This window comes from Pseudorasbora parva, chromosome 1 (assembly GCF_024679245.1).
Source record: "Pseudorasbora parva isolate DD20220531a chromosome 1, ASM2467924v1, whole genome shotgun sequence".
In the NCBI taxonomy this organism is placed as follows: Eukaryota; Metazoa; Chordata; class Actinopteri; order Cypriniformes; family Gobionidae; genus Pseudorasbora; species Pseudorasbora parva.
In genome coordinates, this window is record NC_090172.1 from 44724693 (window position 1) to 44751272 (window position 26580).

A 26580-nucleotide genomic window follows, 5' to 3' on the forward strand; every position below is an offset into this window, starting at 1 on the left:
GTCTACCCTATGCCCCATAGACAAGCGGCATAAGCTAATCTGTTTTTAGAGATAAAACTCTTTTCATTCGATTTTCAAGAAAACGCATCCCAGAGAACGATCTACTCTGTAACCATCTGTTAATTACCCCTAGGTTCATTTCTCACCGGAGTTGTCCTTTAAATGTTCACACAGCACCCCATATTGAAAGAAAATCACAGAATTCTTCATGTTTGCAGATTTATTAAAAAAGAAAACCTGAATACCACATGGGCCTAAGTATTCAGACCCTTTGCTGTGACACTCATATATTTATCTCAGGTGCTGTTAATTTCTTCTGATCATCCTTGAGAGGGTTCTACACCTTCATCAGCTGTGTTTGATTATACTGATTGGACTTGATTAGGAAAGCCACACACCTGTCAATATAAGACCTTACAGCTCACAGTGCATGTCAAAACAAATGAGAATCATGAGGTCAAAGGAACTGCCCGAAGAGCTCAGAGACAGAATTGTGGCAAGGTTACAAAAAATATTCTGCTGCACTTAAGGTTCCTAAGAGCACAGTGGCCTCCATAATCCTTAAATGGAAGATGTTTGGGACGACCAGAGCTAGAGCTGGATACCTAGAGCTGGCTAACTGAGCTATCTGGGTTGAGGAGCATTAGTGAGAGAGGTAAAGAAGAACCCAAAGATCACTGTGGCTGAGCTTCAGAGATGCAGTTGGAAGATGGGAGAAAGTTGTAGAAAGTCAACCATCACTGAAGCCCTCCACCAGTCAGGGCTTTACGGCAGAGTGGCCCAACGGAAGCCTCTCCTCAATGCAAGGCACATGAAAGCCCTCATGGAGTTTGCTATAAAAACACCTGAAGGACACCAAGATGGTGAGAAATAAGATTCTCTGATCTGATGAGACCAAGATAGAACTTTTTTGGCCTCAATTCCAAGCGTTATGTGTGGAGAAAACCAGGCACTGCTAATCAGCTGTCCAATACAGACCCAACAGTGAAGCATGGTGGTGGCAGCATCATGCTATGGGGGTGTTTTTCAGCTGCAGGGACAGGAAGACTCCAACAACGTTTACCATCTAACCTGACATAACTGTAGAGGATCCTCAAATGAAAAACTTGTTGCTTTTTTCACAAAAAGACTGTACTAGATCAAAAGGTTGCTTCTACTAAATACAGAGCAAAGGGTCTGAATATTTAGGACCACGTGATATTTCAATTTTATTTTTATTTTTTATAAATCTGCAAAAATGTGAACAATTCTGGGTTTTCATGTCAATATGGGGTGCTGTGTGTACATTAATGAGAGAAAAAATTAACTTAAATGATTTAAACAAATGGCTGCAATACAACAAAGAGGGAGAAGTTTAAGGGGGTCAGAATACTTTCCATTATATATATATATATATATATATATATATATATATATATATATATATATATATATATATATATATATATATATATATATATATAAATAAATGTAAAATAAAAATAATTATATACATAAGGTGACCCACACAACTACATGAAATTAAATTAAAGCATATTTTTAGAAATATTTTAAAATTCAACAGTAGACTTTATTTGTTATGATCACTCTTGACAGTGTATTGCGTAAGTGCCTGCTTTTATTTGTAACGCACTTTTCACAATAGGTCTATGTGTTGTGTCAAAGTAGCTTAGAAGAAAATGGGAGGAAATTGCACGACAACAAAAAAGAGAACCAGACACATCTTAAGATGACAAAAGAGCAATCAAGATGACTTAAAAACTATATAACTGTCTCCCATGTAACATAAAGCGACAAAACCATACACAAATCCTTAACCTGTTGCCAGAGTTCTACCATGACCCATAATTACTTCAGTTACATAAAGTTAAAAATTCTAAAGAAAATAGGGCCTAATGTCATATTCCGGTCTCATAACTTCTCAGCTGATTTATGGGATGCAGCATAACAGCTGAACATTAGTGGGAAAAGAGAGAAAGATATAGAGGGAAAGACAGCATGAGGAAATGCGTTCACTATTCATTTGTTACAGAGGGAGTGCACGAGGGCACAACTTATACACAAAAACAAGCCGCAAGCCGCATCTCTATCTCTGTCATAAATTATGGATGTTGTCTGATGTCTCCTAACTGCTGTGAAGCTCTCAAGGGGGCCTTCTCAGCGGCAGGCCTGGCAGAAGAGCTGAACTTATAATACAGAGCCTTACCCTCTCAATGTCAGCTGCAGCACAGGGAGTGCTGCTCAAAAGCATAGGTCATGGACTTGTGCAGCAGTGATAAAACATTACTGTAAGATCAGCACACTTTATTCATTGTATGCTTTTAGTATGATTTACATTATAATTAGTAGTACTTGCTAAGGGCAAATAATATCACTATAACTTATGCACAAAAGTTTTTTTAGAGTACCGACATGTGAGAAGTGAGGGAGCGTTCCCAGTTATACGCCCTCACTTCTCACAAGATAAGAAGTATAAAAAGTATAAAAAGTTTTGATTGATTTCAGATTAAAATATAGAAGTGCCGGAAACGCACTTCTATAAGGTTCTGTTGTTGAGTTTTCTGAATGTTCAGCTGTTTGCACAGTAAAACAAACACGTGGAAAAAGTATTTTTAACGGGTCACAGACACTCGTCAATTGTATTTTTATGAAATGCCAATTCAATATTATAATCTTAGTAAAATCTTAATATATAATCAGTTAACGGTTAATAATCTATTATCGAGCATCCGTTGTCAGTCAGGAAAATTAACCGAAATGAGCATCCCTTGTTTTAGCAATTGAGAAAAACTGTAAAGCTGCAGTCCATAACTTTTTGTGCTCTAGCGGTTAATAAACAGATATGCATGCATGTAGTCTAGTGGAAGAACATTAAAGCCAGATCTACTTCTCTCTGTTTATGTTTACGGCGAGTCACGCAGCTCCTCTGCAGTGGTTCATACCAGACCGGTCTGAAATAGTCCCAATATAAACACTTATTATAAGTGTACCATCATTATTCAGGATAAAACAAAAACACAGTCTGGAAAGTGGATTCATGCTATACAATCCAATGTTGTTGTTAACACAAAATTTAAATTTGTCATATCGAAATTTGTCATATCGCCCAACCCCTACCCTACTCCTACCATGGCAAATGCATTATAATTTTGTAGACTTTGATGAAATCTTGAGGCATCACTGTTTATAATTAGCTGGCCCTTTACATTAACTAACCCAATGAAAAGATTACTTTCAACACAGGAAGCACTGACATAAACAGGAAACTGCAGTTCGGCAAATTTTTTTCAGCAGAGTCAGCTGATGAGACCGTAGAGAAATAACATTATAAAAGCTTTATTTAAGCACTATATTCAGCTGGAACATACAGACATGCACAATAGAACCACAATAATAAACCTGGATATACAGACATACAATTTGATCTTGATAGATTGATAGTACTAGTTAAAAAATAATAATAAAAAAAGCCTTTTTACCATTCAATATATATACATCCTGTGTGTTAGTTGAATGGTAAAAAGTTTTTTTAATAGTTTTTTTAAACTAGTACTATCAATCTAGCAAGATCAAATCAACATATTGCAAAAAACAGAAGGAGAGGGGAAGGCAGGCCACTTGTCCTATATGGTGTGTACTCGGGCAAAAAAAACCCCCACAAACCTAGACTCACTCACTCTCTCTCTCTCTCTCTCTCTCTCTCTCTCTCTCTCTCTCTCTCCCCCCCCCCCCCCCCCCCCCCCACACACACACACACACACACACACACACACACACACACACACACACACACACACACACAGCTCATTTGGTCCCTCAGCTGGGTCCTCTGTCAGGGTCACAGCCATTTACTCTGTCCCATCCATCAGCACAGACTACACATGATCGTTACCCACACACCCACCCTCACAAATACAACTCTTAGCCTCAGATATATTCTCTCAAACACCAAACACACAACACACATTTGCTCTTAATTGAATGCCTTATATGGCGAAAAAAAAATCTCAGTTAATGTTTCTTGTCTTACATTCAATTATGAATGACGTGAAAAAGCAAAAGCTAAATTTAGCAAAAAGGTAGTAGTTTGCCTCACTGAATACTACTATTGGTCATTTCCCTTTTTTGTGTCAAATATGAAATGTTGAGCTCCTTCTTACCACACACTCTTTCTGGCCATGCTGGCATTCCTGCTCAGCTTGTGTGAAGAGTATATACAGTATATCCCACCTTTGATTCAAATGGCAGTCTCAAACATTTTGATATTGTCAAGTTCTGAAAGCCTGCTGAAAGAGACCGTCCTAAAATTTAACTTTCACCCTAAACATATATATCTGCAGATAGCTCAGTTCACTACTTTCATTAGAAACTAATTGCAATTTGGCTGTATGGTTCTGTGAAGATCAATAATAGTAATTATTAAATGTTTTAATAATTATGAAGAGCTTTAACCAATATATTAGTCCCCTTTTAGTCAATAATTGTATACCCAAAACTCATATTTGATCACCAAAATACTGTGAAAAAAATTCTTCATGCCTTAAATAGCTTGAATGTAACTCTGCATGGAGCCATGGATATACAAATTAGCTGCCTCCACTCACTCACACCAGCTCAGCGATTCACTTTGTTAACTTTAGTGTAGTAGATGCTGCATGATGGCAAGTGGAAATCCTGTGTTTGAACCAGAAATTGATTCAGAAGAAGTGGAAAAGTGAACTATACATGCTCGCCTACAAGTTGATATATCAGAATGGTAATGCATTTTATGTATCACTCTTTACAACATTGGACACATAACCATATTTAATATGATTGATTAGGCTTTTGCTTGATTACGTTATCAAAGCTAATAATGTGTTGCTAGTGTTACACAAATCATGTTCCTGTTTAACATCTCAGTCAACTGCCTTTTAAAAACAGTTCGAACAACTTAGAGCATTTGTGGAGAAATATTAATATCATTAATGATAATCTAAGTCATAGGATATTCATTCATACATGTCAAACTATGGTTTTGAACACAAGGTCAACTTGGTCTGAAGTGCTGGCTTTGTTAATTCCAACTCCAGCTTACATATAGTGGCCCATAGAAACAGTTGCTAATAAATCCATATGTATATCTAGGATCCTAACAACAACCACAGCAGTGTGTAATGGAGTATGCTTCAATTCTTAATTTAAAAAAAAAAAACATACTGTTGAAATTTGTGTTATGGAAATGGGGTTCTTTTCAGTGTATGTGTAGTTCGATAAACACCAAACTCTTTAAATATGCCGCTCAGACATGACAGACAGCAGTATATGGAGTCTGTGGCGTATATGCACGCCAAAGCTCTGGAGAGGGGAGCAGAAATCCAAACAAATCAATGCAGGCCGAGCCCCGGAGAGACGGGAGCCTCCACCACCGCCAATTACTGCAGCGCAGAAACAAACACAGTGGAAGTGAACTGGAAGAGAAGGCAAAGTCTGCTGCTAGCAGGTAAAGCTGTAGTTTTGCATGTGCGTGAGGCCGGGGAGGGGAAGTGGGGGGTCTGGATAGACTCACACAGGCAGGTTTGCTGGGTCTGGCAGTGCAGGCAGGCCACTCTGTAATTTACAGAGGTGGAATGCAGCATGCAGCCGCGGGTGCTAATTACAGAGTGTTCATCTCTCTCTCTCTCTCTCTCTCTCTCTCTCTCTCTCTCTCTCTCTCTCTCTCTCTCTCCCTCTCTCTTTCTCTCTCTCTCTCTCTGACTGTGAGCCAGCCGACCAAAACCAGCCGACTCCCACACTGCTCCGCTGTCAACTGCAACCTTCAGACAAAATGCAGGAGTGCGTGCACACACACAAGGACAGCTGTTTGGATAACATCCATGACTCAGGTGACCATCCACCTCACCCACATAAAGGTTCAATAGTATGTAAAGAACATTGTAATAAACCCCATTACAAAGCCACTGGAAATGGACAGGCAGTACTTATAAGACTATTCATCTCTTTTGAATGGAATCTTGTCTTGTTGTTATGTTTTTTTTACCAGCGACTAGTAAGGTCTTATAGCATTCTCTTTTGGATGGCGCCAATCTCTCCAGTCATGGCATGTGTATTGATGCCTGTGTTCATGGAGACCATATTCTTTGAAATCCATCAATGAACAGTATCCCTTCCACTAAGTGGAAATGCACTTTGTGTCCCAATTATTCATACACACATATCCAAGAACACTCCCATTACCAAAGAGGCAAAACCACACAAACGTATTAAATTCCATCACATATACAGAGTGTGCACTATGCACCTAGACAGCAACAGTGTCCGTTCTGCCCACTAATCATATTGTGTTTAATTACAGGAGTTGGATTATACTGGAGAAACCCAAGGTCAGCAGGACAAGAGCCCAGACTCACTTAGGGAAACATCCACCCCTTCAGTGGTCAAATTCAACGTTTCCTCCTTTTAGATTTTAATGAGACTAAAATTAAGAAAGCAGAGAGAAGAGGACGGAAGACAAACTGTTTTGCGCTTGACACGTTTGTTATGAGGTTTTGCCAGACCTTCAATGAGGTGAAGTGCTAATTCCAATACTTGCTGTCTCATGCAAACATGTCTTTTCTAAATATGATTACAGCCTATTAATGATTTTGTTGCAAAAATGTTACACCGAAAATACTGCAAACAAAATTCGAAAAGAAATCTAACCTCTTCGGTTGACTCAAGTGAAAAAACTGACATTTAACTAATAGGCTTCATTTAATCACTCCCAAGCATTAAATCAGCAGAGTTGGGTTTAGTTTAAAGAGGTTATAGGTTAATAAGTGTTTATCCAACATCATTTTTATTGTGCTCGAAAGCAGTTTACCTATAATAACACCATCATGGTAATAAGCCATCACGTTGACCGATAAGATGATTTTTTTTTTTTACTTTCTATGTTCTCTACAACCGAGGAGGATTTGCAGACTAATTTATTATGAGCTTTGGTGAAGCTGTTTATGCTTAGAGAGATAAGGCTCAGATTAAATGCTGTCCTTTATCAGCATGCAGCACATTCAAAAGACACTGTTTCAATGTAATTAATTGCCCAGAAGACAAGGTGCAAGGCAATTATTTTCCATACTTAGACATTCGTGTGAAAATATGGACAATAAGGACAGTAAGTGGGAACATAGCCAGGAACAGAGTTCTTTGTTTTGCCTCCGGTTGAGTCTCAAAATCTACTGATCTGTCTACCTAGACAGCTTTTTTGGCATGAGATGAGTCTGCTGAACCGACCTCGAACATGCCTAATAATAAACCCAAAATGTAAATCACTAGATTTAGAGACATAAGCTGTGTCTGAAATTGCCCATTCCATCATTAATCACTACATAGTATAAGGTGGTTGAGTGCACTATATCAGCAAGGACTGAACAAAATGAAGTGAGTGAATTCAGATGCTGACATAGCCATCGAGTGAGTCGTGTAGGGCTACCTAATGATGACCCTAGAAAATAATGAATGAATGCCTGTTAATGGCTTGTCAAGAATAATGGCCCATTACTACGTAGAAAACAATCAGTCTAGCATGAAGAACAGCAATATTGCAAATCATATATTATTAATCCTTAATTGAAGTTACTTTTCGCATGGGTTAGATAGCCAGCATATTTTAGCTTTTCTCTAATTGGTTTGTTGTTATCCCATTATATGCCTTGTTTTTTTATCTGGACTTATAAGCTAGTTTATCTTTCAAAAGTTTTATGCGCAGCATATACATTGAGGAAAATAAGTATTTGAACACCCTGCTATTTTGTAAGTTCTCCCACTTGGAAATCATGGAGGGGTCTGAAATTGTTATCGTATGTCCACTGTGAGAGACATAATAAAATAAAATCCAGAAATCACAATATATAATTTTTTAACTATTTATTTGTATGATGAAGCTGCAAATAAGTATTTGAACACCTGTCTATCAGCTAGAATTCTGACCCTCAAAGACCGGTTAGTCTGCCTTTAAAATGTCCACCTCCACTCCATATATTATCCTAAATTAGATGCACCTGTTTGAGGTCGTTAGCTGCATAAAGGCACCTGTCCACCGCATACAATCAGTAAGAATCCAACTACTAACATACACAAGACCAAAGAGCTGTCCAAAGACATGATACAAAATTGGCTGGAAGGCTGAAAAGGGCCACAAGGCTGGAAAGGGCTACGGGGAAATTGCCAAGCATCTTGGTGAAAAAAAGGTCTACTGTTGGAGCAATTAATTAAAAAATGGAAGCTAAACATGATTGTCAATCTCCCTCGGACTGGTGCTCCATGTAAGCTCTCACCTTGTGGGGTTTCCACTATCCTGAGAAAGGTGAGAAATCATCCCAGCCCAGAACACTCCGTGTATACACGGGAGGAGCTGGTCAATGACCTGAAAAGAGCTAAGACCACCGTTTCCAAGGTTACTGTTGGTAATACACTAAGATGTCATGGTTTAAAATCAAGGAAGGTTCTTGCTTGAACCAGCACATGTCCAGGCCTGTCTTTAGTTTGCCAATGACCATTTGGATAATCCAGCGGAGTCATGGGAGAAATTAATGTGGTCAGATGAGACCAAAATAGAACTTTTTGGTCATAATTCCACTAAATGTGTTTGGAGGAAGACGAATGATGAGTAGCATCCCAAGAACACCATCCCTACTGTGAAGCATGGGGGTGGTAGCATCATGCTTTGGGGGTGTTTTTTTGCACATGGGACAGGGCAACTGCACTGTATTATGGAGAGGATGACTGGGGCCATGTATTGTGAGATTTTGGGGAATAACCTCCTTCCCTCAGTTAGAGCATTGAAGATAGGCTGGGGCCGGGTCTTCCAACATGACACAAAGCACACAGCCAGGATAACCAAGGAGTGGCTCTGTAAGAAGCATATCAAGGTTCTGGCATGGCTTAGCCATTCACCAGACCTAAACCCAATAGAGAATCTTTGGAGGGAGTTTAAACTCTGTGTTTCTCAGCGACAGGACAGAAACCTGACTGATCTAGAGAAGATCTGTGTGGAGGAGTGGGACAAAATCCCTCCTGCAGTGTGTGCAAACCTGGTGAAAAACTACAGGACATTTTTGACCTCTGTAATTGCAAACAAAGGCTACTGTACCAAATATTAACATTGATTTTCTCAGGTGTTCAAATACTTATTTGCAGCTGTATAATACAAATAAATAGTTTTTAAAAAATCATACATTGTGATTTCTGGATTGTATTTTTTAGATTATATCTCTCACAGTGGGCATGCCTCCGATGACAATTCCAGACCCCTCCATGATTTCTAAGTGGAATAACTTGCAAAATAGCAGGGTGTTCAAATACTTAATTTCCTCACTGTATAGAAAAATATGAATAATGTCCCCTGAGGCCATTTTTATTATAGCACGTGGTCGCAGAAACATAAATTAACTATTCTAACTTTTGTTATAAGGATAAAAACACTGGTGAGAGACATGAAATAAATGCTAGTATGTTGTTGTGGGTAAGAGTGAAATACTTACATGTGTTTTAGACTCTAAAGTGGTATACAACAAATGGCAGCACAAAGTATAATACAACATATAAAAATGAGTACAGCAAATAATTACCACAGTTATTATTCAACATTAATATAAATCTTACAATTATATGAAATTGATATGAAATACAATTGTTGTACCCATATAGTGGGACTCTACACCGCTTCCTTGCTGGTAGGGAATAAAGACTACATTTTTGACTGCTCATCGCAACTGACCAATTAAAATTAAGTATTCTTCTAAGTGCCGTGCAATAAAAATTAAAATAAAAAATAATAACAAAAACAACAACAACAACAATAATAATAATAATAATAATAATAATAATAATAATAATAATAATAATAATAATAACTAAGGCAGTGCAAAACATAAACACCTAATTGTCATTTATAGACATGGGCATAATCACATGAAGAGCTAGTGATATAATAGAAATGCACTTCATCATATTATAGCCTATAGCCGATGCATTTCTCAACTAAAATACCGGTATATGCATAATTTCAAACACATTTACATCAGACAAACGCAGCATTAAAAAAATTAAAAACGACATCAAAGCAGGGGATGCTGTTGCACAAAAAGTTGTTCAAAGGAGCAAATGATGGACATAATTCAATTACAATTTGCGGATAAAGATTCAATCGCAAATTCAAACAACACCATTCTAAATGACCCCTTTCTTTCTCTCTCTAGTGTTTTGTTTTTGTGACTGAAGCAATGGTCTTGGCCTCGATACAGCACATGAACTTTCATAAACCTACCTGGATGATGTTCAGATGAAGGTGCGGCCCCTTCCGAGAAGACTGCTGCTTTTAAAATGTGAAAATGCGATGTTTTTGCTTGTGCCCTAACTGAGAAGAAAAAAAAAGAACAAGCAAGTTGTCTTAAAAAAAAAATGTGGTCGGACTTGAGACCTGCGGACAGTAATCCAAGTGACTCTTCTTGGTTGACGTCTAGGGTTTCGGGACGAGACGCTGTGCAGCGCGTCTGAATCTCAAGCAACAAACACACACGGCTGTTTCACTCTCAGCTGTCTGTCTCCAGCTTCAGCAGACAACAAAAGTCCACCCTTTACCGTAGTGTGTTGAAGAACGGCGCCCCTAAAATAACGAATGCGTTTGCTTTTATTTATTTATTTATTTATTTTAGCCTATATAAGTGAATTTGTCACTATCATGTACTGAGGAAGTTGTCTCCACCAAGCAACATTTCACAATTTGGTAACTCAAAAATTAAGTGTCATTTGTTCTCATTATTTGATGCAAGGACAAGCCTATATTGTAAAATATTTATTAATCATAATGTTAGAAATATAAAAAAAAATTTTTGTTTGTTTATACTTTACAGTGCAACAAATGTTAGGCTAACAATAGAATCAGGGTAAAAAAAAAATATTGGGTTAAGTTCATCCAAAAATGAAAATTCTGTCATTAATTACTCACCATGCTGTTCTGTCATCTTCGGAACACAAATTAAGATATTGTTGAAATCTGATGGCTCAGAAAGGCCTCCATTGGCCACAATGTCATTTCCTCTCTCAAGACCTATAAAAGGTCGGCTATAAAAGACGTTGTTACAAAGCCCATCTCACTACAGTAGTTCTACAATCATTTTATGAAGCGACGAGAATCTAGTTTTTGTGCATAAAAAACCTAAATAACAACTTAAATAGCCTAGTGATGACCGATTTCAAAACACTTATTCCTGAAGCTTCTGAGTTTCAGCGTATCGTTTCATGTAAAACCACCAAACTGCTGAAATCAAGTGACCTTGGCGATCCGAACCGCTGATTCCATACGCTGATTCATAAAGCTCCAGATTTACGAAGCGGTGTTTTGAAATAGGTCATCAGTCACTATCACTATATATGTCGTTATTTCGCTTCTTTTTTTTTTACGCACAAAAACTATCATCGTTTCATTAAATTATTGAAGAACCACTGTAGTGAGATGAACTTTATAATGACATCTTTAGTGCCCTTTATGGGTCTTGAGAACGGAAATGACACTGGTGTCAATGGAGGCTTTGTCAAGAAAAATATCTTAGTTTGTGTTCTGAAGATGAACAAATGTCTCGATATGTCTTGAAATGTAAGTAAATAATGACAGAATTTAAATTTTTGGATGAATTTTAAATACTCTTAAAAATGCTGGATTGTTTCAAACCATGGTTGGGTCAAATATGGAAAAACCCACCGTTGATTTTTGAAACAACCCAGCTTTTTGTTGTTGTTGTTGTTGTTGTTGTTGTTGTTGTTGTTGTTGGTGTTGGTGTATACTATTGTAACGTTTTACAATAAATAAATAAAAAAATATTATTTATACTAATGTAAATTATAGAGCTTTGTATCTAACTTGTGTTGTTTAGTCAGATGTATTAATTATAAATTGAATGTTAAGAGAAAACTGTGAAATCTGTAATGGAGAAATCAAATACTTCCCTACTATACAGTATGTGGAAAAAAAACAGTATGCCGCCAACATATGTCTGAATTCAGGAGAGCGGGGCACAACCTAACACTTTTGATTTTCTCAGTTTGTGTAAATTCACTTAGGGTAGTAGCCTATTTATTTTTCCCCACATTAATTTCACACGTACACATCTAGTAAAATGATGTGGTTTTGTTTACTTAATACAGTGTATATATTTTTTCCTTGATTTACCCTAAGAGAATGGAAGTGAAATGTGACAACATGCTCCCTAGGTGGGGTAAACTGTAACATGTGAGGGGCATATTGTAACATATGGCGGCTTAAAATGTTATCTGATCTAATAATAAAAAAAACAAACAAGACAAACTAACATATTTTGTCAATAAAATACATATAGATTTATATATATATATATATATATATATATATATATATATATATATATATATATATATATATATATATATATATATATATATGTGTGTGTGTGTGTGTGTGTGTGTGTGTGTAGATAGTGTGATACAATAGTATCCCTGCATTAGGTTGTGCCCCACTCACCCCTATGTGAATGACCTATACTTCTAAAGAGATTCTGAAGTGTGCATTCGATGGACACTTTACTATCCCATCAGGCCATGGAAGAAGATTTATCAATGGAGGTAAAGCGACGCAACTGGCGCTGGTAGGTCAAGTGATAATGACAACATGGCAGTTGTATGTCCGGATTGCATTCATACTACACGCATATAGAATTAAATAAGTTCAAAATCACATGTATTAGGCCAACCTACTCAGACAGTACGTGATTTCGGACACAACGATATACGCTCTTAAAAAGAAAGGTTCTTTATTGGCATCTATGATTCTATGAAGAACCACAGATACCATAAAGAACAGGAAAAGGGTTTTTTAGATTATTAAAATGTTCTTAACAATTGAAAAAAGATGGTTCTTTTAAGAACTGTTCACTGAAAGGTTCTTTGGGGAATGCAAAATCGTTATTTTGTGGCATCATGCAAGAAACCCATTTTGGAACCGTTATTATTATCTCTGAGGAAAAAAACTAATGGTAAATAACTTTCAAATATTTGACGGCTGACAAATCCAGTGTGTGTGTGTGTGTCAGCCAGGTTGGTACAACACCTTGTAAACATCTTTGTTTCCAGTGGAACTGATAAGAAAACCTGTGTTCTTTTACTCATGGAAATTGCCTAAAGTCAGTCAATCAGATTAGAGTTTACTAGACTGAAAAAGTGCATTCCGGTTTTATGCGCAATATTCATCAGACGGTCAATGAACGGCCAGACCGAGGCTGAGACTATCATCACCGTGCCCTTAAGCAAGGCACATAAACCCAATTAAGTTGCTTTAAGGAGATGCTATGATTTGATGTGTCAACAAAAATCTCTAATTAAGTAATCAATTTGCCAGTAAAAGCTTTCAATTAACCATTGCCATTATACTGCTTTTATCAGCATGCAAATGATCAGTGCAATCATTCTGGGAAACAAAATATTATTGTGGATACAAATTTGAAATACGGATGTTTGTCTGTGTGCATTCTCACAGACGTCGCAGTAGAGGCGTTCGGGTGCTGCATGAGGCCCAAGAGAGCCACTCACTTGCAGAGTAAATGATGGATCTTTGGTGGGAGCATTCAAGTGAGTCTGCTATTGCTGATGTTAGAGTTTCTAGGCTAGATGCGTCATCATCCTCATCACTCACAATGAATGCTGATCAGTGTTTTTGAAAATGAGTTATGAACATTTGAGAAAACGGTGTCTGAACACCAAGGATTTTTGGTGATGTTGAAACTCATAGTTCTTAGGCATTAAGAAGAAGCATTAAACATTTAGTCTCTAATCTTGTGTCATTTTAAGTTTTGAGGTCAGAATTGATTGCCCCCAGCTGGTTTGAAGTGGGACACGCATATGGACCACTTGGGGTTATCTCAGAATTGTGACAGCAAAAAAAAAAAAAAAAAAATCAGCTCTGTCCTTGTCCTTGGTTCTCATGGTAACAGAGGCAAGAAAAGTGATGCACAGCAAAGCAGTAGAGAAGAATGACAGCGGAGGATTACGCACCAGTATGAGGCATAAACCGCTATTATAGCAAGTAGCAAAAGAGTCAACTTGTCAACTTTTCTAGGATTGTCACCCTGGAAAGTAGTCCTTAATGAGAAAAAATAAAAAATAAAACACTGCGCAAGCACTTTTTTAATGTTAGTCATATGAGACTAATCTTAGAACTTTACTGAGGGAATATTGGCTGATTTTGGATACTTATTTCTACATTAAGGGTTAGTTCACCCAAAAATGAAATTGATGTCATTAATGACTAACTGACCCTTATGTCGTTCCACACCCGTAAGAACTCAGTTCATCTTTGGAACACAGTTTAAGATATTTTATATTTAGTCCGAGAGCTTATCCAAGTGAATACACACTATGCTGTCCATGTAAAGGTAAGGTTTGTGTTCAATCCTCAAAGATTCAATCGGTTGTGAATCAGTGTATTGATTCATGATTCGGATCAAAAACTGCTGAAATCACGTGACACTGGCGATCCGAATCATTGATCGATTCACTGATTCATAACCGTTTGAATCTTTATTTGAGGATTGAACACAAACGTGGAAGAGAAGACAATACTGAATAAAATCGTAGCTTTTATTATTTTTGGACCAAAATGTGTTTTCGATTCTTCAAGAGATTCTAATTAAATAACTGATGTCACATATGGACTACTTTGATGATGTTTTTATTCCCTTTCTGGACATGGATAGTATAGTGTGTATACACGCTCTCTGACTAAATATAAAATATCTTAAACTGTGTTCTGAAGATGAACGGAGGTCTTACGGGTGTGGAACGACATTAGGGGGAGTCATTAATGACATCAATTTCATTTTTGGATGAACTAACCCTTTAACTTTGTCATCATCAAATACTTAAACATTAATTTCTATGTTTCATTTTTAAGACACGATTAACTATTTTAGATTAAGGCTTCTGTCTTTATTCAACCCCTGTTCGGAAAACAGTCCCTTAGCTTTTTATTTCAAATTTACTTAGTACTTAGATAAAGTAGTAAGAAATTGAAATATTAGCCATTTACCAGTTATCAACCCTAACATAAAAATATTTTTTCTGCTTATCATATTGTCCAGAAGTAAATGAACAGTGCATTTCTAGTTCCAACTGAGAAGGAGAAAGAGAAACTCATACATCAATTATTCCATTTCAAAGGAAAGGCAAGTAAATAAGAGGTGATTGAGAATGCAGGACCATGAATAGGGGAGGAGCAGGGGAGCCGGAATTTGTTCCGAAAAATGGTGCCGCCAAACTGATAAGAGTGTGTGATAACGTTGACAGAGGGAGACAGCAGGGGACAAGAGGCAGACATGAGGGCAAGTGATGACAAGCAGAGGCTCATGCCCGCATACACTTGCATTTATTCACATACGCAGAGACGAAGCGAATCCCATTTGAGCAACTATACTGAAATAACTTTGAAGAAATGTAGATTATTTTGTATACATAATGTTTATTTTCTAAAATATAAAACCTGTCTATATAGAATGTTTATACACTTTCATAAATGCCATTTCTAATGCTCATGAATTTACACAATTCTTATGTACTAAAGTCTACATGTTGACTTTTTATACACTTTCACATTACATTGTTTTAGGAAATGAAGAATGAGTAGCATATAATGTGAAAAGAAGGGTGTATGTTTCTTATTACTCTTATGATAGGGTTACATAACTAGACATGCAGGGTCACCCCAGTTGTGATGCTCCTGCAATGTAAAAGTGTCGGATTGTTAAAGTCACGATGAAGCGGAAGTATAGCGACAGACCCTTTCTTTGTGGACACCTGGTCCAGTCCATTGGTTGATGATTGCATGGAAATTAATATGAATGCGAGTTTCTAACTTTTCTGATTTTAAGAACTATAAGGGACTACGTTCCCTTAACACGATACGTTAACGATACCTTAACACGATACCCTTTTCAACTAAAAACAGTAAACTTTTAATGCGTTTTGGCTGTTCATTTACACAACTACAGCATTTAGGGTGACAGAAAATGTAAACTTTTGAAAATGGGATTCAAAGTAAAAAAATATTTTAAACGATACCTCCGCACATCCATTATTGATGTAACCTATTTAATCTAACCCTAACCCCATTTGTATTAATTATGAGAAAGGAAAAAAAATCTATGCAACATGCATTTAGAAATTGTAGACTTTTAATATCAAACTGTACCCTTTTTAATTTCCTTGGTCAATTTTATAAGGTTAAGTCTTATACAAATAAATAAAGATTAGTAAATTGATCCACTGTGTTGTCTAACTGAGATAATGTCCTAGAAGTCAATACAGCAAATATCATTACTCTGCTAATAATACATTTGTAGTGCCAGAGTGTGCAATGTCGTGGAATGTATATGCCAAAACTTGTTTTGGCGTGCATATGATAAGCTGTTTTTCGCGTGCATTTGATACGCACTTTATGGCGTATATATGACACGCTCTTGGGTAGGTTTAGGGTGGTGGGGTGGGGGGTTCGTATGTATAATACGCCATAAAATGCGTATCATATGCACGCGAAAAACAGCGTGCCATACATGCTAAAATGAGTTTTGGCGTATACATTCCACGACATTGCACACTCGTACTATTTATACGCATTTTTGTGAGAATAGCCTGCTTTTTACATACTTTCTCTCTACAAATGTCATTTTTACTGTACTTAGATGATAGATGATATATTCCATTGACCTCTTTTACATGCACATTCTTAACCAGATTATGCTTAATAAACCGACAATGCATGCAAATGCGTTAAATGCATAATGTGTACGATTTTTAGATGAAAATATCCACCCCCCCAGAACAATGTTATATATTTTGTTGACTTGTGTACTTACATCTCTCTCTCTCTCTCTCTCTCTCTCTCTCTCTCTCTCTCTCTCTCTCTCTCTCTCTCTCTCTCTCTCTCTCTCTCTCTCTCTCTCTCTCTCTCTCTCTCTCTCTCTCTCTCTCTCTCTCTCTCTCTCTCCGAATTGCACAAACTCACATACACAAGCCTCTCTAGTTTAATTGAGTGCAGAGGACAAACACTTAGGAGACACAGCAGCAGTCTAAAAGCATCCAGTGCGAGACGTTTCATAAATGAGTGTAATCGTGGCCATATGGCAGCTTCTGAGAGCCTGAACCACATGTCTGGAAAAAATATCACTGACTCCTCATTTCACACAGCTCTGCCAGCCCAGCTCTCCTGAATCACTTAATACCTGTTTTTCTGCACATCACAGCATGCTTGATTTGTACACACACACACATCAAAATTGAAGACAGACAATGTACAAAAAAATCTAAAAAAAAAAAGTTTTTTTTTGTGTAAATAAAATATTGAAAATACTTTATGTACATTGTCTCTATAGCTGCCTGAAGAGGGGATGCAGATGGGATTTTGGGAAACAAAAAACAAAACAAAAATACACCTACATTTTCAATAAATATTGAACAAATAGAATTTGACAGCACTCTTTTGACATGGCTGACCAAAGGAAGATAAACCTAAGAAGAAAAATCAATGCCCTGATCTCTGGAGATCTTCCAATCACATTCTGTTCACATCATGTTTTGAAGCCTCTGACATCAGTTCCACATAATCTTCATCAAAGACTTCATGCTCACTGTATTCTATTTAAGCACAACAAACTTCTCTTTTCATTGCCTTTAGCATGTTGTCATTTTTACAACCTTTTATAGGAGTGCTATAGATGCAGTGAGTAATACATTTTCATGTCAGTGCTAATTATGCCATCAGTCACAGCAGTCCTAATGTACTGTTTACTGGTCCAAGTCCAATGTTTTCACAAGCCTCGCAACTTGCAGTCTTCTGTTTCTATATTTAGCTTTATCAAGAAGAAAAAAAAACTGAATGCAGGCGTACAAAATTGAAATAATAATCACCATAAAGCAGAGCGGCTTCCAATTTATGACCTCATTAAAAACAGAAGCATATCAGGGGAGTGTTTTTTATATAAAGAATTTTATGTAATCCATTGTTGTGAACAAAAGAAGCAGTTTAGCTCAGAAAACTGCACAAACAGCAGGGCATCTTCATTTAAGCGCAACAATATTTCTTCTGCCTTCATCCTGTTTCTGTAGAGGCAGAACAGGCAATAGGATTAGGGATAGGGAATTTTATTTTTATTTTTTTGTACAAAAATACTGGCATCTTCACCAGATTTGAGTGTTTTATCTAATCTAATGTTGTTCTTTTGTCTTCAAGTCAGGGTTTTGAAGACAATTTCAATTCAATACCTCAACAAGTCTTTTTCAAATGGAGATATTTTATCTTGTTCTGGTGCACTTGCAATACATGACATGTTTTTCTCTTTCATCGAGCTTCTCAAACGTATAAGTCATAACTTGCCATACTCTTCCTCCTCACTATCTGAGCCCATCTTCTTTGCAGAGCACTCTATGTTTTAATATTTTCTCTGATGTCACTATGAAGCTTTCGCAGAGATGTTATCCGTAGTCATTTGGAGCCGATTTAATTTGAGTGGAAATCTAATTTTAATTCATTTGTGAATGAATTTGATCAATATTGAGCAGAGACAAAAGTTGCAAGTGCACCACCTAATTTCTAAACATGTTTCTACTACTGTTATGCAATAGTTAGAATCGAATTGTTTCTAACATATACGATTCACAATAGTTGCAACACACTATGCAATATTTTTCATTTATGCATTTGAATTAATAGTAAAATAATTGAGCAATCCTTAATCAATTAAAATGTGTAAGGATTATTTAATTCAGCTTGATAGAATTTTAATATTAATTGAAATGCATAATTAAAAAGGCTTAATTGTTCAGTGTGTGAATGAATTCTAAAGAGAAAACAAAGAATAAGAATACATAATCACTCATCACTCATGAAAAGCAAAACAAAAAACAAGATGAGCACACCCCATTTTTGTGGTATCCATTATCCATGTACTTTTTTCAATAAAATAATCAATATACTTGAACTTGTATTTATTCAAAGAGATGGGATGTTTGTGAATATATATTAAGAAGAATTCAAAAGAACTGAGGATGTTTTTCACTTACATTAATTGCTGGAATAATTCTCCTAAATTACCATTCAGAGTTGAGGGAGAAAACATTGTAAACAGCTCCAGTGCAAATGAAGGAAGAATGGAAGTGGATCAATGGGGAGAAAAACATCCCTGCTGCTTGATAAATTAGGTGAGAATTCTTTCCTCATTTATTGCCAGATGGTTAATGTTGCCATATCAGTTGGCGTGCTCAGAAATGATGGGATGAGGTGCACCTAGAAGCCAGCCGAACGATATGCAAACTGTCTTGAGAATGGTGCTCAAATTGGATATTTATAATGTATTTATTGTATCTTGGCATTGTCTCTGGTAATCTTGTAGCGAGATAGCACATTTCACAGTGATAATAAGAGCATCTATTATCTGTGTGCATGATGGATGGAAGTAGTAAAAAAGAAAGCAACTCTTGTAGCTGAATGAATTAGGATAAAGGGTTCTTTTGGCTTCAATGCAAGATCCTGGCACTGAATCTTCCTTTTCCGTCACTCTCTCATTAAGAGCAAACTGCTGTTCTCCACAAAGAGACTAACATTCACATAAAGATTCAAATTCACACTCTCACATGCATGCAGAGAGATGCACATTATTATTTTACAAGCAGAAAATTAGGTTCTGGCCAAAGTTTGTTTTCTTAACACCTCTCACCACAGGCTGCCCTGTCTGGAGAAAATTACACATGGGTAAGAGGTGTGCAGAAGTATCTAGCTATATTCTATATTATATTTTATATTTATATTTATATATTCTATATTCAGTTCCTCTTTAGTAGATATTTTGTAACTTTTTCTAATTAAAAACACTGTAAAAGGGAACATTTGCTGTATACAAAGTCGCAATACATTCTCACACCCAACTCGTCACATATGGACGCTTGACCAGGACCCCTTGTCGTCACTTTTCAATGAACTGGGCGTACCTTTATCGTCAATTTTCGACGCGCTGGGTGCTCCATTCATTTCAATGAGAAACCTGGTCAAGTGTCCATGTCAAGAATGTGTTGCAAATCCACATTAATGTTTAACTCTGTTTAGTTAAAGGGTTAGTTCACCCAAAAATAAAAATTCTGTCTTTAATTACTTACCCCCATGTCGTTCGACACCTGTAAGACCTCTGTTTATCTTTGAAACACAAATGAAGATATTTTTGTTGAAATCTGATGGCTCAGAAAGGCCTTCATTGACACCAATGTCATTTCCTCTCTCAAGACCCATAAAGGCACTAAAGACGTTGTTACAAAGCCCATCTTACTACAGTGGCTGTACAATCATTTTATGAAGCCACGAGATTAGTCTTTTGTACTAAAAAAAACCCTAAATAACGACTTATATAGTGATGGGCCGATTTCAAAACAAAGTTTCGAACATTATGAATCAGCATATCGATTCATGATTCAGATCGCCAATGTCACATGATTTCAGCAGTTTGGCAGTTGAACACACAATCCGAATCATAAATCGATACGCTAATTCATAACCGTTCTAAACATTGTTTTGAAATCGGCCCATCACTATATAATTCGTTATTTAGTTTGTTTTGAGCACAAAAACTATTCTCCTCGCTTCATAAAATGATTGTAGAGCCACTGTAGTGAGATGGGCTTTGTAACGACGTCTTCAGTGCCTTTATGGTCTTGAGAGAGGAAATGACACTGGTGTCAATGGAGGCCTTTCTGAGCCATCGGATTTCAACAAAATATCCTCATTTGTGTTCTGAAGATGAACGGAGGTCTTACGGGTGTTGAACAACATTAGGGTAAGTAATTAAAGACAGGATTTTCATTTTTGGGTGAACTAACCCTTTAATTCATATGTTTCCACATGCAGTACAGTTTCCATCCTTTTGTAATATTCAGCTCTAAATATGATAATAGCAAATGTTATAGGTCATTAATCTTTGAGAGTATAGTAAATCTGTTTTCTGCAGTAAAGTTTTGGAAATAACGTAATTGCCTCTCTACATGTGTTCTGTTGCCGCTGTGCCGTTCCTTTTGCTCCATCTCCACTGTCCAACATAATGATTCCACAGCAGATCATTATTACTAGCCCCCAGCTGTCTCTGTCCCCTATTGCATGTCTACCAATCAGCATCACCCAGAGCGGTCCCCTTCTCTAACTTTGGATAGAAGATGCCTTGTCATGTTGATTTTAAACCATCTTTTACCTACCAAAAACCTGCACAATCACGTTTGATGAGAACATACTCTTTACACCCAAATGGCTAAACCAATGCTGATGAATGTCCTGCACTGTTGGCTACTCTCATTAATCTCCCTGTACCCTCCTACCAGCATGCAGACACTCTCGCTTCTTCTGCTGATTTCTATTATTATTCGAAACAGACAGCCCTCATATCTCTGCTACATGAGCTAAGGGAGTGCATCAGCCTGTCATCTACTTCTTCCCGCTCCCCCCTTTCTCCCTCTTTCGCGTTCTCTCAATCTCTGTCAGTGATTGGCAACTTGCTGTGGGGTTGTGTCAGGCCGGGTAGAGCACAGTGCCGGGTGCTGTTGTGTGGATAGAATAACTGCACCCCAGGCACAGGAGGTGATTAATATGAAACAAAGCCAGTGTGCTCTGACTCCCGAACATCAGCCTTTACACAGTTTGGGCCTGGTTAACAGGTCCCCTGTGATACAGAGAGAGAGTGAGACTGAGAGAGAAGACAGAGAATAGCTGTCATGAGGAAGGTCAGTGGACTAACAGGGGCATCAGTCAAAGTCGCACACACACACACACACACACACACACACACACACACACACACACACACACACACACACACACACACACACACACACACACACACACACACACACACACACACACACACACAAAATAACCAAAACCTAAAATAAAACAGGGAAAAAACTGCAATGGAGCAACTTATTACACAGCTCTTTTGCATACTTGATTTTGATTGGTCAATCACAGAATTCTGACGACATGTGTCCAATTGCACGGAGTGAGCGGCTCTGAGTGGCTTTGTTCAATTAATTCTGAATGACATGCTGACACAGCCAATTGTGGGATTCAAAGAAGATTGGCCAAGAGCATATAAAGGTTGATAAATGCTTAACTTTATGCAAATGTCTGGGTAAAGAACACCAGGTAGCAGCAACTCACTGTGAGGTAGGGACTGTTCTGAGCCTTTCAAAAATCTGCCGAATAAGAATGCGATGACATATTTTTTGTAGGTCAACCTGGAAATTAGCAACACCCAGGTTCCCTTGACAAAAACAGAATCTGATCTTTACATTGGATTATTGCAGAAAATTAGTTCTGTGACCAATAAAAGTTTATGATGTTTTTAATCATAATGTTCACAACTAAATACATTGGAAGGAGCAAAAGCTAAACATAGACTATAAACACAACCACAACATGACTTTAACGTTACAGTTAGCTTCTGACAACTCTTTCAGTATTTAAGTATTATGAACTGGCTTTTTAAAAATGTTATACTGTTGTCTGAGGTCAACTTATGACGTTTGCATGGTTTTTACATTCAAAAACATCATAATCAATGTTAGGCTTTCTACACTGGTTTTGAGGCTCTCTCCTGAACGTACGGTTTTTATGGGCGTGCCACACCAACACGATCTCATGGTCATGCGTATACGAGTTTGCAATCTCGTGGAATGTATACGCCAAAATGAGTTTTGGCGTGCGTATGGTACGCGGTTTTTCGCGTGCATATGATACGCACTTTATGGTGTGCATATGACACGCTCTTGGGTAGGTTTAGGGTGGTGGGGTGGGGGGTTCGTATGTATAATACGCCATAAAGTGCGTATCATATGCACGTTAAAAACCGCGTACCATAAGCACGCCAAAACTCATTTTGGCGTATACATTCCACGAGATTGCAAACTCGTACTATTTATACGCATTTTCGTGAAATCCGTCTCGCCACACTGAAGACTTGGAAGTAAACAACACAAGACTAGGATTAGATAAGATTTACATAGTTAATGAGCTTTGGCTCCCCTGAGTACACGTGAGGGGTTGTTTTGAAGTGTGTGGGGAAATGGCAACCGGAAGAATTCATCCCACAGGGCTCGCAAAACATCTTTATCATATTTATCTCTCATCCACCCGCGACTGATTGGAATGTTATTTTTTTATTACTTGGCCCATCTGATTGGTGGATAAGCCTGAACTTTGTATCACACACACACACACACACACACACACACACACCCCGCCTGGAAAACACTTAGCCCCGAGACGTTGGAAAACACATACATACCTGAGTCTGATCCCAAATCACAATGAACGACAAACCACAAATAACATATTCTTCAGCCTAGGACAGCATGCTAAATTCAGTTGTTCAGTTAGACACACATAAATTATAATCAATGGTTGTCAAACGATAAGTAACAATGCAATACTATCACATAAAAAAAAAACAAAAAAAACATTTTTACTCAAATTAGTGTGTTACTTCATTCATTCATGTAATCTCATCCTGTCTGCAAATCCATTCTCTTGTTTACAAATTAGTATGTGGTTAAATGCAGACACGCAGGGTCTTTCCCACATAAGCTGGATCTTCATTAAAAATAAAGTTCATCCATTCATTCATAATATTGGAATCCGAATGAAGTTTATGTGGTTTATTGCTTAGAAGTTGGATCCGTTTATGTAGGCTCTATGTAGGCCTATGTCATGTCAGTGGCACGAGTCAGTGGGCGGGGCTACAGAATCAGGTGTTGCTCATCTTATGTTGAGGCGGTGTTTCACCACACGATGAGCTTGGCACATTCTGACCGTGTTCACACTACTGCCGGCAAAAGTTTGCTCTTGCCGCCCTGCTAACGATGCTGTAGAAAGCTTTGTGGACGCACTGCTGCGCTGACGTAGATCAAATGCTTTTTTAAAACTGTATTTAAAGAGGCTGCAAAGAAAACAAGCATGTTGATGGGCAGACTGACCACAAGTAGGGTATAAGTTAACCTCATGAAATTGTTTAAATGTGAAAGTAAGAATGAATTGCATTTCCGCAGAAAACGAGCGTTCTAGCGCCTATAAAATAGCTAGTGTTGCGCACGCTCTTAACAAATTACACATCACTATGAATGATCACATCTTAAATGATAGGGAAACCCGCACAGCAATGATCACCTTCTCATACATTTGGGTGTGCAGAACCAAAGTTTTCATGCCTGCGTTGGAACACTTCTACATTCCAATTAGTTGCCGCCGAACCGCGTCATAGCTCAGTCATTACCATAAAGTTGAGCTGATTTCAGCTCTCCTCGATGCCCAAATCGCCCAAGACGCATCGCACCGCTCTCACCAGAGCTCGCCACCGGCTCCCATTGAAAATGGATGACTTCCGGCCACCTTGACGCTTTCGCCGCCTGCGGTGCTGGGTCTGGTGTCAATAAAAGCTTTTCTTTTACTAACAAGGATGTTTTCAGCTCTGAAACTTACAGGATATTCTTATATTACCATGACCTTTTATATATATCAAAAGCTCAAGGGAAAGTTTATTTCTCAATTCATGACCCCTTTAATAACAAATTCCCTGAAAATGTGAGTTAGAATAGTTTGTATGATTATAAACACAATAGGGCTGTAAAAGTGGACTAGTGAGTAAGAGTTTAACTGTTTGGCATGATGACATTGAATGTCCATGACAACCACCTTTTTCAAGACAAATAAAAACTTTTTAAAAATCACAAGATGGTGTCATTGATGCATTTTATAACATAGAATAAAACATGAAAATACCCTAACCACACCACAGACCTAATTTCAGGAATTTAATCAGCTTCAGGATATTCAGGACAATGGAACCTGAAGTGCTAAAATGCTAACTCATTTCTAGGTTTTGACCTACAAAAATACATCACCCCTAATGTTTACATAATACTGTTTCACATTCATATTTCAAATTTGCAGTTTGGACGCATTCATTGGATGCTTACATTGAACCTGGAACCTTTAACATGTTTCATCTAATCAAAAGTGTAAAGAAAAATGAGGAGCATGTTAAAAATAATTATTTTCAATAAACGAATGGTTGCTGTAATAATTCCTTTGCCAGGAAATGTGCCTTTTAATAATAATTATCCATGGTTATTGTGATTCAATCTTTAATGGCACAGTCTTATAGAGTAATTTCATATTTGAACAGGTATTCAGACTGGTGCCTAAATCATCCCAGAAGGTTAAAGACTGCATCCCACCCAAAGACACAATACAATTTATTAAACCTGACAATCTGGTTCCACAAATCCTGCATTGTCTGTTTGAGAGCAGAATAAATTTGGATGAAACAGAGTAATAGAAATGAGACATTACAATGGTGGACAGAGTACTTACAGCTTATTATACAAGCTACAGAATTGTGTCTTACAATGATAACAATAAAAGGATGGCCAAGCCCAAAACAGCTTTGTTCCAACACATTGTTCCAAACCTGTAAGACCATTCTAAACACAAATGAATTTATTTTTAATCAAATCAGAGCAATTTCTGTCCATCCATTGACAGCGATGTAACTACCACTTTTACGCTTCAAAAAGTTCATAAAGAGATCGTAAAACGAATCCAAATGAATTGAGTGGTTTAGTCCAAGTTTTCTGAAGAAACATAATTCCTTTATACACTGATAAAAACAACTTGTAAGATTTACTTGATAAAATCTTTGTAACAATTTGCACTCAGTTTTTCTAAGTAAAATTTACTGCTGCGATATCAAGTACAACTTACTTGCCAATATCAAGTAAAATGTACTTAACTATAAATGTAACATTTGCAAAGACATTAAGTAAATGTTACTTAATTATATTTAACTTAGCATGTTGTATTTATTAAAGGTAATCAAGTAAATTTTATAAATCTGTATTATTTACTCTTATGAAGTAATTAAGTAGATTTTATAATGTTTGTCCATTTGACATTTTGAATTACTTAGTTGAATTAATTTATATTACTCACTATTATTATGTAAATGTTGCTATTTTAAACCAAATAAATGTAATAATTTTCTCTGCATCAAATACATTTATCACAAATCACACATAAATACAATAAAGTTGAACAGTTTATTATGTCAAAATTTACAATTAACCATTAAATCAGTAATGTTCACATCAACTGATTAAGTAGTTAAGGTACATTCATTATAATTTACAATAACTGTAGAATTAACCATGTATGGTTCAACTAAACATCAGCAGCCAACAGTGGCATAACTAACATTAAAGGGTTAGTTCAGCCAAATATGAAATGTATCACATTTGAGTCCAAAAATAACAAAAACTACGACTTTATTCAGCATTGTCTTCTCTTCCGTGTTTATGTTCAATCCTCAAATAAAGATTCAAACGGTGAAGAGAAGCCAATGCTGAATAAAGTCGTAGTTTTTGTCATTTTTGGACCCAAATGTATTTTGGATGCTTCAAGAGACTCTAATTAACCCACTGATGTCTCATATGGACTACTGTGATGATGTTTTT

The 26580-nt window shown here is 37.1% G+C and overlaps 1 protein-coding gene across 1 annotated transcript in view; it reads right to left on the reverse strand.

Annotated features, from left to right (window-relative positions):
- dok4 (docking protein 4) overlaps positions 1 to 10560 on the reverse strand; it is a 52093-nt gene extending 41533 nt beyond the window's left edge. Inside the window, exon 1 of the mRNA XM_067442614.1 lies at positions 10289 to 10560. The gene's annotated coding sequence lies outside the window, so the exon portion shown is untranslated. The remainder of the gene's footprint in view (positions 1 to 10288) is intronic.
- Positions 10561 to 26580: the final 16020 nt, after the last annotated feature.